Source organism: Rhodnius prolixus, unplaced genomic scaffold (assembly GCF_049639745.1).
Source record: "Rhodnius prolixus isolate KJV_2025 unplaced genomic scaffold, Rpr scaffold_5, whole genome shotgun sequence".
Lineage (NCBI taxonomy): Eukaryota > Metazoa > Arthropoda > Insecta > Hemiptera > Reduviidae > Rhodnius > Rhodnius prolixus.
Genome location: NW_027411624.1, coordinates 41,651,431 through 41,655,629, shown reverse-complemented (window position 1 = coordinate 41,655,629; position 4,199 = coordinate 41,651,431). Strand labels below are relative to the sequence as shown.

The window sequence follows — 4,199 nt, the reverse complement described above, 5'->3', positions numbered from 1 at the left end:
ATGTGCGTATATATTCACCAGCATAACAGGGAAAACGAAGAAAAAAAGAAATTCAAATTTCAAATTCCTGAGTTAAAAATTTCAAAACAGAAATATTTCGAAACAATTCATTATTAGAAACGTCGAGCATTTTAAAGTGCAAATCTGTACAAAATTTTGATTCGAATGACACTTCATTCATGAAAATCGGTTCGCGTGTCGATAATTTGAAACGATTGCTGTACTTCCCCTTAACAAGTGTAAGAGCAGATTGTCGCTTTAATGTTACGTAGAGGAGCCCTAACCCTAACATCCTACCAAATTTTATCAAAAATCGGGCCAAGATTTACAGAGTAATTAGTAATAATAATTTTAGAGGGGGCCTTACATAAAGGGGGCTAACTCCTCTCCCATTCGATGTACAGGGTCGAGACCCCCAAAAGGCACATCTACATAAATTCCTGAATCGAATGACACCTCATTCATGAAAATCGGTTCACGCGTTTATAGGCGCTACGCAGTTTACAAAATAGGTAACAACAACAACAACAACAAGAAGAACAAGAAGACCAAGAACATTTTTTGAAAAAGCTGTTTTTGCTCATTTTCAGCCACTTTTTTCTCGAAATCTATTAGATCTGGGTGGTTGCAAAAAAATTACAGTTATAAAGGTGGGTTTGGAGTAAGATTTAAAGAAAATTTGGGAATTTTATCTTTTATAGAAAAAGAGAAAAAACATTGTCAAAAAGTTTTCAACTAGCAATAATCGCACCTCAGGAGGCCTTCATTGGTTACGATATTGCCACTGCGCAAGGTAATGAGACGGCACAGCTCCAATTTCAGTTTAATCTATTCTGCGTTAGTTTTTAATGATCAGGAGCCACAGAATTATTTGAATTTTCCTATTTCTTTTAAATTTATACGATTGCTCTCTCAGTTGCGCTTGTCCTCTAAATATGTATTGAAGATTAGTATTGGTAAAATTACATATACATTAAATCCAAATGAAAAGTGCACTTTGTGTAACACCGCCCAATTTGAAGATTTGTCCCATATTTTGTTAAATTGCCCAATATATTTACAATTTCGTTTAAAATATTTAGGTTTCTTACAAGATGTTGATCAATTTAATTTTCCAATATTATTTCATAATATCAGCGCTGAAAATATAAAAAAATTATACTATTATGTGGAAAATGTGTTAAAACTGAGGGCATTTATTCTAAATGAATAATACAGTGTTTAACTAATAATATGAATTATTGATTTATATGAATATTTAATAACTCATTTATCGCAAGAGATTTTGATTTCTATTAATTATTACTTAAATTATAACACTGGTATTGTTTTCCTTTGTTTGCTATGTAAGATGTACAAGTTTTTCTTTTTGTTTTTTGTATATGTACTGTTTTTGTTTTTTGTAGCAACTCCTTTGTATAGGGCTATGCCCATGTAACAAATAAATAAATAATAATAATAATAATAATAACATTGTCAAAGTTAGGGTGTTTTTTTTCAACGTTACAAGCTTTTTCTGGCCACTTTTTTGTTGACGATCTCAACCCTTATACAACTGGTCCTACCCGGGACAGTTTTAATGAGACGGTAAGCAAATAAAACACAGCCTAACATCAATAGCATCAACATCCCAAATTAAATAAGAATAAACAATCATTCGGCAAATGTAATCCACGTATTACTGGGTAGCACAATAAATCAAAATATCTTTGGAATTTAAAGTCGTATACTTCTAAACGAATAACTCGAATAGTAAGTGATTTGCTTAGAGTAGTGTGCACTCTGGACCCAGTTTGGCTCGAAGACAAGCAATACTCTGTGAAAACTATTAGCAACAATGATGATCTATGAGATATTAACTATTAAATTAAAAAAAAAAATAACTGGTACCATGGGTTAGTTGTACATTCTCAGTAGAGTTAGTAGTTACTAAGTAAATACTTAGACCCTTAGGATAGCTCAGGATAGCCAAGAAGTGAGCAGATAATAGATTTTCTATATCCTAGAAGATGGAAGGATTAAATTTGTAATCGAAATCCCGACTTTGATGGAAGTCAGCAGACAAGAAGTGCAGGTTTAATGATTATTATAAAGAAAACGTCTACGTCAAAAGTTTTAGTCTAAGTTTCAAGATCATTTAAATACTAAAATCTGCGGTAAGTGATGCTAGAGTTCACTCCAGAGACATCTATTCGTCCATTAAATGATTTACATCTGATTAAACTTTCAAGAAAAAGAAAATTCTAAATTAATTCCCAAGATTTCTATCTTTTCTCTGCACCGATTTCTATTCTTTGAAACTAGTAGAGAGAACTAGAAGGCTAGAACTAGAAGTTAGTAAAAGAAATTAGTTTACAAGAGAGAGGGAGATAAATCTCTGTCAGAAGACTGTTGAAGGCAGGGCTAGAGTTAAGTCTCCTCCAGCTGGTTACTGTTAGCTAGGCTAGGCCCGTGGTCATCACTTACAACTCTTAACAATAGATTATTGGCGCCACTTTTGGAAAGTAGAACCATTGAAAGACAGAAAGCTGCTGTACGATATATGTATATATCTAGGACTAACGGAGATTTTATGGCCCCCAGGGGGAACTCCTTTAACAATAAATATAGAGGATAATATTAAAACTGATCTCAATAATATGCTGTGAAAAATAAACTTTATATATTTTTTGTGTCTTATATGCAATTAGAATTTATTATTCGGCTAGTAAATGTTTACGCTTTTTTTCTACTTCCTTTTCCTGTCTGATGTTAAAGGAAGTGCAGATAGTGGACTGCATCAAGTTTTTAAAAATGATTTTACACCGGAAGTATACCTATCTGGAGCACAAAAAATAAAATTGCTACGAACACGCCAAGATTTCCTCTTACCACCACTCTGAAACTTTTATCTCACAGATTTTCACGAAAATTCATTGAGATTATATCTAATTATTACGAACATTAAACCATCTGTAATAAAGTATAATTAATCTAAAATGTAATCTTAAAGAAAAATCAATCTCCAGCTCCTCACTTAATCCGAGAGATATGTACTTGAAACTAATTTTTCTAGATAAATGATACATAGTCTTGTGTAAGTAAAGTAATGCCTATTTTTTCAGGCAGGCTTTACGTCCAACTACCAAATTAGGTGTCGTGGACGGAGGCGACTAGCAAACATACTTTACTGTAAACTTCTTTTATTAATCATTGAATAAAATCCAAGACCTAGAGACCGGGAATCGAACCCACTAAACCAACAATACATCTTAGCTTTGCGGGTCTAGCCAATAACCGCTCGGTTACCGTGGCGTCTTAAGTATTTACGAAGCGATACTTCACGGTTAAAGAACATTTTTTGAAATTCGAACATTTTTTGATCACGTATTTTCCTCTTCTAGAAAGGGCTTAACGCCCAACTACCCAATTAAGTGTCGTGGACGGAAGCGGAAGTGCATACTCTTCGTTTTGTTTCAACAAATAAAAAGCAGGTGGGGGGATCTTAACATTTACAGTAAAGTAAAGTAATCGCCTAGTATTTCAGGCGGGGCTTTACGTCCAACTACCCAAATTAGGTGTCGTGGACTGAGGCAAACATACTTTACTGTAAATTTCTTTTATTAATCTTAACATTTACATATCCACCCTTTGAAATCTCCAACAACCCACCACCCTATGAGATTACAGCAACATAGTTAACCCCTTGGAAATGTGGTCAAAAGCCCACAGTGCAGGGATAATAGAGCTGATTTTATCCCTCCTAGTACCTGGTATCCTGGATGAACACGATAAAAAAATAAGAGTAAGCACAATGCTTAGCCGTCATAAAAAAATAAAAGTGAAAGTAACGCTTCCAAAATAAGCATGCTCTTCGTGACTTAGCCAAATAACTTAATAATTAACCAAATTATTTCAGAATATAATTTGCTGGAGTTGAAGATAAAAAAAATAATAATGATAATACTATTATGGAGTGTAGGACACTGGTAAATGAAGAGGCATTACGTGATACTGGCAGGCCGGAGATATGCTCCAGAGAAGGATGTGATAACATAGCCCCAGGGATATTGGTCTAACCTCATTTAGTGTTTATCCTTGTATTTAAATAGGATAGAATTCACCAATTTAAAATGGTGGATTTAAATTGCATGAAACGGTTTAAAAAAAAATATGAAAAGAACTTATTAAAAGGCAAATAACAGTTTTCTTTTTAAATA

The 4,199-nt window shown here is 33.5% G+C and overlaps 1 pseudogene; it reads right to left on the bottom strand.

The window, feature by feature from the left end:
- Positions 1-666: 666 nt before the first annotated feature.
- LOC141459028 (U4 spliceosomal RNA) lies at positions 667-796 on the bottom strand (annotated as a pseudogene).
- Between the last annotated feature and the right edge of the window lie 3,403 nt (positions 797-4,199).